Consider the following 13,467-nt stretch of genomic DNA (forward strand, 5'->3'; position numbering starts at 1 on the left):
ACAATAACATACATCTCACAGGGGTGTCAAACACATTTTCACCAGGGGCCACATCAGCCTCATGGCTGCCTTCAAATGGCAAAATGTAATTTTAGGACTGTATACATGTAACTACTCCTTAACAGTTAAGCGAGAGCTCTGTGCTGCCGCTGGGCAGAAACAAAGTGCCGGTCTGGATAAAACAAGGCCAGATTCAGCCCACAGGCCTTGTGTTTGCCACCTGTACACAGAGGCGAGCAGCTTGACCCCTCTGTGACAGGTATCCCCACCTCCATACCAAAGCCAGGCCACTCGTTCAAAGTCATGCAAGGAGCAAAGTAATAAAAGGCAGATGTGTCATACCTGGAAGAAGAGACAAACGAATTTCCTTGTCTGTCTCTTTAAATATTTTGAAAGAGAAAGACGATCAGGTTTGTATGTTTTTTGAAATTTGTTTTCCACAGATTTTACTCTTTGTCCTTGACAAAGAGAGGAAGCTGTAGGCTTATCCTTCTTTCTGCACCTGCAAATGTGACCTCCCTAGGAAAAGCCAAAAGGATAATTTTTTCATGATTAGGAAGTAGGAATTTGACAGCTCCCGAAAACAAATGCCTGTATTCAATTTTCTAGCAGGCTGTTGTGGTTCGTGTTCTGTCTGGGAACTGGATAAAAACATCAGCAAATACTCCAAAGGTCAGAATTTCAGAACTGCTGCCACAACTGTATCGTCACCAAGTATTAATGACTCTCTCACACGTTCTCTTTTTTTAAGAGGCCTGGTCATGTCCGGGGGAATGCCAGATACATTTTTCTTAATGTATGAGCACAAGTTACATATAACAACCTAACAACACAATGCTGCCTCTTTAATGCTAATCTATTCCTTGCAATCTACTAGATACATGTAGAGTCACTGGTGTGTATCAAGAGAGCAAAATCAGATTCTGAAAATATCTGAAAGGATGCACTAGAGTGTACATAATAATGTATTTTAATCTGCCAGGCCTTAAAATTAATCATGAATTCCCACAGAGATTTTAATAATTTTGAGATGATGGTGGGTTTTTTTTTATAGAGTAATATTCTTGGACAGAGTTTTATAAATGCTGCATGGGGAAAAAAGTAAGTGAAGGAGGGGGAAATGGGGCAATTTCTCACTTGCCATGGTATAGGAGATATGTTTACTCGGGGGATATGTTTTTTTTTTTTTTTTTTGCCTAACTGAAAAGCAAGGTAGGTGTTTTGAAGTAAGGCATTATCACACCATAAAGCTGGCAAAGTTTATTAGGGGTGATAATGTGCATTTGGGGTTATCATTAGGGGGTGATAACTGTGATTAAGCACAGTCCCGAAGGGAAGAGGTCCACTCTGTTGAGGGAGGAGTGGACCCCCCAACATTAGGGGGCTTGGCTGTCAGTAGTTTTCAGAATTGCATGGGGGGAAAACTTTGGTCATTAAACTGCACTAGTGTCATGAGCAAAGGAGCATCCCTGAAGGGGTCACTCACATGTGTTAGTGTCTTTTCACAATTACAGGTTTATTATTAAGGGAGATCTCCCCGATAAGCCAATAGAGGCACATGGGAGTTACACACAGCGCGGGGAGCTTACACAATAGAAGTGAGCGGAGCAAACGTTTTGTGTGAAGTCCCAATCACTGATCACTGGCAGCATCTGTAAGTGGAGGGGCAGGCGTCGGGCCCAAGCCAGGCGGCTGCAGTGGCGCACCGTGTCTGTTGCAGTGGAAGTCTGGCCCACCAGCGAGGCGACCGGCGGTACAGCCAAGCCTGAGTGTTGGGTGGTCAGAGCTCTGAGCTCTTACATGGATGGAGGTCTCACTCATTTCAGTGTCCAGATGGAGTCTTTAACTTAGGGTCCAGACTCGTGGTTTTGGGTGTTCATGGCCCCTCCTAAGGGTGTTCCCATTGCACTCCATGACCTCAGTCTTGACAAAGCATATGACACAACTGTCATGGCAGACAGTGACTCCATCTGGGATTGTCAAAGGTGTCCAGAAAGTCCACTGTGCTCTTGCTCTATGCAACTAGAGCCTCAAAAAAGGTGATCATATTAGTTATTGTTCAAACTGAAATTTTTGAGAGGGACAATAAAAGTCATTAATCACATCGGAATGTACGCTTTCCTGACAGTGAGGGCCCATAGCAGTGGCATAGAGAACCAGGTTTCTGATTTAGCCCATTCTTGCCCTTCCAAGAGGGCCCATCCAGTTTGCTCCCCGAATCTCACCAAGATGCTGTGACCATAACCCCATGCAGGCTCTTCTAACTGTACCCCACAGAGATCCATGTAAACATGATACAGAGCATTTTTTTCTGAACAATAGACAACCAAACTTATTATGCTCTACACTGATGATTTTTCAGGGATTTTCAGGAAGCTAGAAAGAAATAAGCTTCTAGAGGATATTTCAGGCTTTCTATATCTTATCAGCTCTCCATGAAATACCCCTCTACGGTGTCCTACTACAGGGAAAAGTGGACTGCTCTTGTGGTTGAAAAAGCGCTTGGTGATTCTTTCAGAAATGCTGTTATTGCAACATATCCGAGGTCTTTTTCTTCCTATCCATTAAAAAGCAGTTTTTAACAAGCCTGCACTTATCTTCCTGTTCCCATCTGAAAATTTTTCTAAGGACTGAAACAGTAGGTGCGCTGCTGGGTTTGACCTCATTATTTTGGGCAGACCAACTCATTTTTCTTGGTCAGCGTATGTGTGAAGTGTGCTTGGAGGTTTCTGTAATAGAAACTGTACATATGAGAAGGAAGTAAAGATAGGAGAAGATTTAGGGAACACACGTGTGATTCTAAAGACAGGAAAAGAGATTTTTACCTGAACCACTTTACCTTCAAATAATTTGCAGGCTAGTGGAATCAGAAACTTCACTAGTGTGTGCTTCTGGAAGAAACTATCACTGTTTGGGTGGGTGGTGGAATAAGAACTGAAGATATTAACTCTGGTTTACTAAGTTCACTTTCCTAACAAATTTCTCACCTTTCTCTCATTGAATCAGTCACATTTATTGCCTCAAGGGATGCTTATTGAAGAGAGTACAATAGCCCAACAGGACACAAGGAGACAAAGGAACAGTGCAGTGAGCAAACAAGTAAAAAACCTGGGTTTTCAGGCTCCTAGGGGGTAGGGAAAATACTTATCAAGTTGAGAATTGTTTCTTTTTAGACTAGCTTTCTCTCTACCGAGAGCACTCAGATAAATCCTTATGAAAGGGCCCTTTGGTTGTTGGGGGGCTGGTTGTGAGATAGGAGAGCAGAGAGGGCAGGGACAAGAGTTCGACCCAGGCCGAACCTCCGGGGGAAGTCCTCTGTGGTTCCAGGCAGCAGTAGAGGAAACAAAGAAATGGCTGCCGGGGACCCTGCAGATGTCTTAAACCAGCATTTTTCAGCCTCCCAGGAGTGCTCAGGGAGGAATGGGGAGTGTGGAAGTTTTTGTGCTTCCTGAGTGTGGACCACGACCCCGAGGGCTGGAGAAAGCCAAGGAGCCCTGGGAATGAGATGCGGGGCTGCACCCTCTGAGGAGGAGTAGCTACGTGGGGCCCAAAACATCTCCAAGGAGCACAGAGAGAACAAAATGACCCAACAAGGTAGAAGAGGGGCTTTCCATTGGGAACTTGCAGGGAATGGAGGAGGCCTGGATTCTCATAAATCCTCTGGGAATTTCGTGTCACTCCGGGGAGAAAGGAGTATTGGTAGCCTGTCAATTGACTGAGCAGGCCCTAAAGAAAGTGACAATTCTGAAGTGTCTGAAACTAAGCCTCAAGCGGACCTGAACTGAACAAAAACAAATTTCCTTAATAAATGGAAATGTGGGTTTTTAGTGGGGATTTGATGGACACATATAAAATGTAAAAAGGAAAAACCACCATATTTTCCAGACTTGGGTATTTGCTTGAGACATGCAGAGGCCACTACACTGAACTTCTCAACAGTTAGCACTCTGCTCACTGTTCAGTAGACACCTTGTACATATCCTTTTGTTGTGTAAACGGAATGAAAACAACCCAGTCTTTCAAAATCAAACTAACAAAACACAACACAACAAAGAAAATCCTCAGTAACGAGTCCATGACTGTCAAGTTGAATGCTTGTTCTTACCGATTTAAAAAGCATTCCTTGGAGGTTTATTATCCAATACCAACTCTCACTGGCAATAGGAAAATAGAAAAAGAGTTTGAAGCCTGGCACAAACTGAGCTTGTCCTAAAAGTGCAAGTCCTACTGTGACCAGAAGAGAGTGAGACTGGAATTTCTGGAGACCCTTAAAAATGGAACAGACAAGAAGCTATCTGAAAATCCCTGATACAGGTAGTCCTGCTTAGAAATAGGGGAATGGTGGTTTCTTGATTTCTTTTTCTCAAGAAACATAGCTTCAGCTCTAGGGTATGATATAAAATCTACTCGGAGGTCAGTGTATCATCACTGTAGTGGCCCTTGCTATTAATACAATCATAATGGATATTTGAGAACCAGAGCTTCAGTTTCCACTGAACATTTTATTTGAATATTTGACCAATATTGTGTGTTTGATAACAGATCTAGCATATAAAGCTAAAAGTGCCACAGGCCCTGTAGGGAGCCCTTTATTTCTAGTGACATATATTGGAGTTATTCTTCTTTGTTCGTATGATTTACCTTCAAAAATCTATTGAATGTGCCCCCGGAGAAGCGCAGGTAGCTGTTTTAATAATCGTTTTGGTATTCAGGTGGAATGGAGTGGGATGGAACTGAAAGAACTTCACAGGGAATATTGTCCCTGGGATCCCTGGTTCTTCCAGCATGCAAATATTTAACGTGCAATAGCACAGGTAGGGTTTGTGGAATAAAGTTAGCAATTCCATTCTTGTAAACACTGACCTTTTGCCCCCCTCCTGTGCTTTGAGAGCCCTTATTAGATGATACCACAAGTGGCACAATACGCTGCGAGGTCAACAGATGGCAGGGTTACACTGTCTCTGTCTCTCCCACCAGGGCAACAGGAATTCACACAGACCTTTTTTGTCTGTCTGGTGTCCAGTGTTGGCCTGACCAGGACAGGTACTCAGATCTCCAAGTTCTGCATCCGACCCCGGGTTTTCTGTGCTGTCTGAAATCGTGGGGGAACTGAGATAGCCCTTTGGCCTCAGCCTCACTGGCAGCGTAGCGTATCTGCTATGGTAAGCCCACAGAAGCAATGGAAAACTTAATTCTTTAGCCATAGCATGTGAATGTAAAGTGGCAGAGTAATAGTCCATCTTAGTGTCTTTTGCTTGTGAGATTCTTCCCAGAATATCCATATCCCTCATGATGATGATCTGGGTCCTATATTGCACTTGTAGGTTATACATATATACACATATGTGCACATATACATATATGTGATTGTATTTAATTCTTAACACAACGTGCTATGCAGCAGATATGCTCATTGTACAGATGAGAAAATGCACCTGGAACGGTGAAATAACTTGCTCCACATCCTGCAGACAGTAAAGAGCAGGGTGGAGATTTGAAGTCAGCTATGTTTATCCCAAAGTCCATCTTTTCGTTCTGTGCGCGAGGCTTTCCCAGCGTAGGAGCTGCGCATTGATATTTGCCAGTTCACAGAAGAGTGGCGGAGTTTAGTTGTGGCCTGATTAAACTGATAGCCAACTCTGTGATGTAGCACCTGGCAGCCGTGCCTGGCGTACTTGCACCGAGATCTCCTAGTTCTGGTGGGCAGCAGGGAGCCTCGCTCCACAGAGGCACAGAACTTGTCTGCCGCACAGCAAGGCTGGGTGGGGCTGGAGTCTCTTGGTCACGACACCATCTNTATTTGCCAGTTCACAGAAGAGTGGCGGAGTTTAGTTGTGGCCTGATTAAACTGATAGCCAACTCTGTGATGTAGCACCTGGCAGCCGTGCCTGGCGTACTTGCACCGAGATCTCCTAGTTCTGGTGGGCAGCAGGGAGCCTCGCTCCACAGAGGCACAGAACTTGTCTGCCGCACAGCAAGGCTGGGTGGGGCTGGAGTCTCCTGGTCACAACACCATCTCCCATTTATTATGGCCGAAAGGTAGTTCCCTTAAATTGACCTCTGTTAGCCTAGGTCATTGTGTGGGAGCAATGAATTTTCCCCAGTGCACCTCAGCGTTTTTCAGCCACCTTCAAAAGCCAACCTTGAAATATTTTAATGGAACCGTGTCACTTGTGTTTCTAACATGGATATGGATTTTACACAGCTGTTTACACTAATATGTGCTAAAATGCCTAATTACTGCAGCGATCGCCGCCTGGCTCAACCGTCTTGCCAGCTCTTAAATATATAGTCGTGTCTTAATCCAACACAAACATCAATGAGCATCCTAAACTCCTGCAATTTGTAAACTGGATTAAGGGCAATAAATTCGACCCTTCAAACAAGAACACGGCATTTTGCATATTTCATGCTACTGTGCTCGTCTGTTTGTTTTGTTATTGTTTCCCAGATTTTCAACAATGCTTGTTGATAAAATGAGGTCAGAATGTGGGATGAGGTGGGTGTTTCTAGGAGGATTGAGAGAAGGCCTTACTGAATACTATGCTTAGGATAGCATTTTTCATGGGTCACTTTAATTTGTAAACTTGCACTAAACTGTTAGTTGATGATTCTTTAGTCAATTGGGTAAGCTTGTTACTACTTGTTTTTCAGCAGGCACTTGAGCACGTACACGGGAGCTCTGATGAGAGCTGGCTACTGCAGTACAACGTCAGACGAGTCGGAGGGCCTGTGTGTTCCTCTGGGAGCATGGAGGAGGGAATGGGTGTCTGCACTGGAGAAATGGAGGGTTTTCCAGGAGGGCAAGAAAGGGAAAGACAGATGGGAAACAGAACAAAGCAGTCATAGTAGAAGAGATGAATGGATTCTCTCCCTGGAAGAGATCGTGGCAATTTCTGGCGACTAGGGTAGCTCAATGCGGTTCAGGAGGAGAGCGCTGTTTCAGGAAACCTCAGGGATGCGACAGCAACGACATCGTCGTGAACCCTGCACAGGCGTCTGACCTTTCGGCATCTCTGGGCCACACTGGAAGAAGAGTTGTCTTGGGCCACACGTTAAATACACAAACACTAATGAAAACTGATGAGCAAAAAAAGGTTTGAAGCAAATTTATGATTTTGTGTTTGGCCACATTTATAGCTATTCTGGGCTGCATGCGGCCTGCAGGCCACGGGTGGGAGACTTCTGCCGAATGACGGCAGGTGTCACCATAGGTACAGAGAGGGTGTGTCAGTGGTACTGTGTCAAGAGAGTTGATTGGAGAGCTGCCAGTTGACACTTGGGAGTATGTCAGTGGTCACCCAAATCATCTAACATACACCCCAAACATATAACCAGCTGTAGAGAGACAAAGCCTATGGCAATTCACAGACACAGCAGGGAATCATTAGGTTTATCTCTCTTTTCATGGGCTGACTTATCGACTGAGTCATGTATTCATCATTGCCTCAATTTAATAAATGTCTACTCAGCCCCCACAATTTGTCCTAGTCACTGAGGAAATGAGAGTGGTGCTCTCTCCTTTCTGAGGAGAAGAGATTATAGGGTAAGAGCATCAGGAATTTGGTAAAGAATGAAAGTGATTACATCACCCTCACTTATTTAGTCAACAGAAACATGCCACTATCCTGATTTTACAGATTCTTTCATTTTACCTTCTACTCACCTCATTTAAGAGAATATATATATTTTTACAATGAACTGCCATTTATAATATATGAAATTTAGATACATGGGAGAAGAAAATAACTGGAATTTTAAAAAGGGCTTCATTGTTGTATGGGGGAAAATGGTGAGAAATTGGGGATTTAATTAAAACTGAAACTTAAAAAGGATAACCTAGAATTACTATAGCCGTTTATGTTTTATATCATCATCATTTATTATCACACAATAACTACATGTTTAAAACAGAGATCACAAAGATGCATCAAGTGTACTTCAAAATCAACCAAGGTTAGATTATGAATGACATGTAACTGTTGGAGAACACATGTGACCATGTGCGCATACATACAGCTCCGTAACCTCCATAAGGGCAGCAATCATGTCTTGTTTACAGCTGGATCCCCAGTGTCTAGCAGGTCATGTACTTGGTAAGTAAGTTGTTGGATGCATCATCCTTTAGGATAAGTACAGTTGTGGAAGATAATAAAGTTGTTCCCAACTCTTCCCTTCTCCCTCTACCCACACACTTTGCCATGTGTCCTTGCGGTCGCTCCCAATCCAGTGATGTGCTGTTGGCTGCATGGTTTGCTTGGCCAATGGAAAGTGTTGGGGCGTGACAGTGCTGAGCTGGATTCTTAGGAGGCATTACTGCTTTGATTCGGCTTTACGCACCCGCGCCCTGGACACGAGGTGTCCTCTGCCAGTCCTGTCATTGGCAACTTCTAACCATTTGACCACGGGACTGCCTCAATTCGCCCTGCAGCTCTTTCTTTTTAACTACAAATGTAACCGGTACACGAAGCATAGGGGCTTACATTCTAGCAGTGAAGACAAAGGTTACCCTTAAGAAGATTCTGAGTCAAGGATTCGGATGCAGGTAGCTTACTGGGAGGTGATACAGGGAATCCATGCTGACAGTGCAGGGAGGAAACTGGAAAGTACGAAATAATATTCAAGCACTAGTCATTGATTCTTGCTGTGGGCAGCTAGGTCTTCGTCACGCTAGGGACTGATGAAGAAATGGATAGAGGGTGTTCCTTAGAATTGTCCCTCCAAAACATGGGATGATGGGGCATTTACCCACTGATGCCTGGGTCTCACTCTTTAAGGTTCTACCCTGCCCCAGGGATAACTTTCCCCCACCGAATTCCCACACTTTATAGATGTGACCATGTTGTGTGGCTTTAGAGAAAGTCCTGGAGCAGAAAAGGGCAGAGTTGTTATTTGGACTCAAGGAGAGATAGTGGCAGAGTAAATGCATGTTACTTACTACGTTGAAGTGCCCACTGCAGCTCCTCTGAAGTCAGAGGTGAGCCAGCTGGACGTGATGTGGGTCCCCACAGTGACCGCTGTGAGATAATGATCATGCAAAGGGCTTTGTGGATCATCAAATTCTAAACAAATGCTATTGGCTATTAATAGTGAAAAAATTCAAATGTTCTTACCTTAAAAAATTTTATCAAATAATATGACTCACCCTAATTAATAATTTCTGTGATGCTGTTGTACAGGTTATATCAGTCATTTGTTTGCGAGAGGTCAGAAATGAGATGGACCTTCATAACCCATTGCTACTTCCTTGTCCTGTTTTTCATCTTTCTCAGAATTGCTATGGAGGTACCAATGTAGTTAACACACATGCATGCACGCTCACACATGTGTGCATACCAGTACTCTTTGCACCTTCTCATTGCTCCCAGATAGCTTTATTCCAGAAAGCATGTCAAAAACCCAGATGAGAACAGAGAAAGGGAAATGAGAATATTTAGTTATTCCTTCTGCCCTTCCTTAAGGTTAAAAGGTGGGAGGTTATGACTGAGAGATGAATCAAACATCAAACACACTTTTTGCAGAATTGCTCTCTCAAGAGAATGGCCAGGCATCCCACCCACTCGCTAGACTCTGCTACTGACTCACAAACATGTCCAGGCCATAATTAAGCTGTGTTGCCATAATTCAGAATCTAGGCCTACCACACTCAAACACGTATGATTATATATAATCATGAAGAGTTATCCAGGAATTGCTCATAGAGCTCTGCATGAGTTCTCTTATTCCAAAGAAAGTAGAATTACATATAAAAAACTCCAGGTGGCATAGCCCATCCGGAAGAGTGACCCTTATGGAATTAATCCAACATGCACACCTCTTTGAAGAAAGACATCGCTTAGCTTTGAAAGATCACCATGACCCCTACTTTACATTCCATCCAAACACTGTTAAGTCCATCAGCCTAGTTACCCTTTAGCTTTGTGTGGGCATTGACTCAGAGTTACTGGAAGATCAGAGTGAATATTATTTCCAGACTGCCATTCCCTTACAATGAAAAATCTTGCAAGCCATTGGCAAAAATAAATAAAGAAAGAAAGAACAAAAGGCCCTGCTGCTTTTAAGGTAAACAAGTCTTGTTAGGTTGGCCTGCTGTTCTAATAAATAGCTGTACAATATAAATGCCTTGGTATAATGTAAGGTTACTTCTTACCCGCGTCAACCCATTTGATCTGGAGGGTCAGTCAGTTGCTCATCTCTGTAGTCATCTAGGAACCCAGGGCTTCTCATCACGAGATGCACCTTCGCCTGGTCCTCAGAGTGTTTTCTCACTTCACCGTATGGATGAAAAGAAACAGGGCCCTTCAGGGGAAGGGGCTCAGGTCACTTCCACTTCTATCCTTTTTGTGAGAACTTAGCCATATCATCATACTGGACTGGAGGCGAGGCTGGAAATTGTAGCCTCACTGAATACGCAGAAAGGAGAGAAGAACTCAGAGGCGGGTGAGGTCTGCTGAATAAAGAATAGAAAGGTGGGGCCCACCGAAGTAATGACAGGAGGCTTCACTTTCTATATGAATCTTTATATTGAGTGTTCTCATCTCCAGACACAAGGGTTTAAGTTTCATCTATTATGTAAGGTGCTTTGCTCTGGGTATGTAGACAATTTCCTCTCATGAGAGGATATCTTGTATTTTTGGTATTGTCCTGTTGCATCTGGTCCTGCTTTGGTATTGTGGATGGATTAAAGAGGACGACAACTCTGTGGTTCCACACAGCTGAGGCTTGTGGTTGGCTTTCTGATAATCAGGGCATTGCGTGGAAAATCACCACTGAGGTGGTTTGATGTGCTACGCGCCGAGCAGTTTGGTGGTGAATGAGCCAGAGTATGAAGGAGTCCGAGAACAATGGTGTTCATGTTTTAGAATCATTTAAGAGCATTTTCAATGTATTCATGCTGGTCCCAGGGTGAATCAGCATCCGATGTACATTTCTGAGAGAAGAAAAGAAAGCAGTGGGTTTTGCAGATGCCCCCCTTGTCCCAGCCATCCTTCACCCTGCTGGAAACCATTACTTGTGACTTGTAGTTGCTCTCTCTGTGATTGCCCATCTTTCCAAGTGCTGTTTTCATAGTACCTCCTCTTTGATGAAGAGCACGTTTCCTACTTGGTCATCATGGAAGCTCAGTGCATTAGTTTGCTACGGTTACCATGACAAGTTACTGCCGACTGAGATAGCTCAAATAACTGAAATGTATTCTCACTGTTCTGGAGGCCGAAACCCAATGTCAAGGTGCCAGCAGGTTTGGTTTATTCTGAGGTCTCTTTCTGTGACTCACAGATGACCATCTTTTTGTTTTGTTCTCACATGACTTTATGTCTGTGTGCACCAATCCCTGGTGTCTCTCCATCTTCTTATAAGATCAGTGGCCATATCGGATTAAGGTCCCATCTTATGACCTCATTTAAGTTTAATTGCCTCTCTAAAGTCCCCACCTCCAAATACATTTACATTGGTGGGGGGGGTGTTAATGATTCCACATATGAGTATGAAGAGGACATAATTCAGTCCATAATATTTGGAATATAAAAAGGTTTCATGTAACACATAATACTGCTGGCTTCTTCTGACCCTGAAGTTTCAAATTTCCTTCAATCTTCTCACACATAGACATATACACATATACAAACAAGCAAACAAACAAACAAAACAGTGGCAATTGTGTTTAGGATTCCAGTTAGAAAGTAGGGTTAGTAAACTGCAATTCACTCGGTAAAATTTAGGCAAAAATTTAGTTTCAGTATACTGAAATGTGTCCAGTCTACCTCAAGGTACCATGGTTAGAACACTTCAAGGTAATTTGGATGAGTCCTGCCAGTTTTCCCCGTTCTTCCTACTCCCTAAAGTCTATTCTTAAAGCAACTCCTGTCCTCTTTTCAACGTCTTTCTCATGAATGTGCTGTTCCCACTGAGGCTACAAGATTCTTTATCTATTAGCCCCATCCAAACATCTGTGTCCTCTGTTTCCTTCTTTTAGGTCCCTGCTCTGGGAAAACGGCAACTAACTAATGTGATAAACAATTCAGATAAATGTCAAAGTGAGAGATGAGTATTTTTCAGGTAGAGCCCTCCTTGTATTTGCATGAATGATAACCTAAGGCCTTTATCCAGAGGGATTGGGCTCTTCAGTAGCAGGAACTTCCTTGTTCATGAACCTGCATCATCTTAGGTCAGTGAGGGAAGAAGCCCCTCGGAGTGCGTGCTCCAGCCAGTCCCTACTCGGATTGTAGGAAACCGGTGTTGCGCTTTCCCTCCAAAGAGCTGACCCATGCAGCTATGTTCTCAGGAATAGGCCATCCATTTCAAATGAGCACATTTCATGATGATCTACACGGCATGGATTTTCACAAATGTGTTTTTTTTAAAAAAAATCTCTGAGTCCCCCTTTTCTTAACTCTTTCATGGTCTACCTACAAATTATGAGATCCAAGAAAACTTGGAAATGTGTCCCATTCACCTTTCTGTCTTTAGTGAGTAACGTATTATTAATGCAGTTGATGCTCAGTAATTATTTGGCGAATACATTTATGCCTTAATATGATTTTTTTCTTTTTAGTTTTACTTTTTATTACCACAGCGTCGAAAATGTGCAACCTAAACAGGGAAGGGATGGAATCAAATTTTGGGAGCAGATGTGGGTTATGTAAACTGATTCTAGTGGCGTGTCTTTTCCCAACTCCACGTGTCTAAACCATTAGGGTTAAACTCATGCTATTTGAGCCAGCATCCCCTTTGAATGACATTATTATTGTTTATCATTGCCTCAGCTTTTACAACATGCTTGGTGCTGTGGAAGACATTAAAAAGACACAGTTCTTGCCTGGGGGCTCACACTCAGAGAGGCAAACAAACAAAATGTATTTAAGAAGAGGTAGAGGGATCTCGGGGATGCAATTTCCCAGGTGTTTGTATTTGTGCTTTGGGTTCGTTTGTCTTTTAACCAGCTGTGGGCTAAAGAAATCTCTAAATTTTCCTTCAGAACAAGGGCCTAAACGCCAACTGCTCAGAAGAAAACACGAGCCTTGCCGGGCAGAAGGCAGGGCCGAGTGTCCAGATGACTTCATCTGGGGGGTCTCTGTGTCCTTGAATTGTTCTCTCCTCTTCTCTCTCTCAACCATTTGAGCTGCCTGTGGCTTCCACACTGGAAACCAAATCATTAATTTAAAAATGGATCACCGAACTTTATGGCCCGTTTTCAAGCACTGGGCCAGGTCTTTCCTCTCAAACAGCGTTTAAAAAATTGACTAGTTCTCCTTCCAGACCAGGACTTTCATTTGCACAAAATTTGGAAGACATTTCATCCCAAGGTGATGTTGCCCTCAAGTTTTAATTTTTGAAAATCCAATTTATCAGCTGAAATGAACACAAATGTGCTTCATGATTTTTACAGTTTTGTGAGTTAAAAGATTCTCTCATGCAGTTATACGGCAGGAAAAAAAGTGCCTATTTTGTAGAACATCTTCCGTAATT

This window comes from Sturnira hondurensis, unplaced genomic scaffold, assembly GCF_014824575.4.
Source record: "Sturnira hondurensis isolate 20B ecotype Veracruz unplaced genomic scaffold, ASM1482457v3 Scaffold0001872, whole genome shotgun sequence".
Classification (NCBI taxonomy): domain Eukaryota; kingdom Metazoa; phylum Chordata; class Mammalia; order Chiroptera; family Phyllostomidae; genus Sturnira; species Sturnira hondurensis.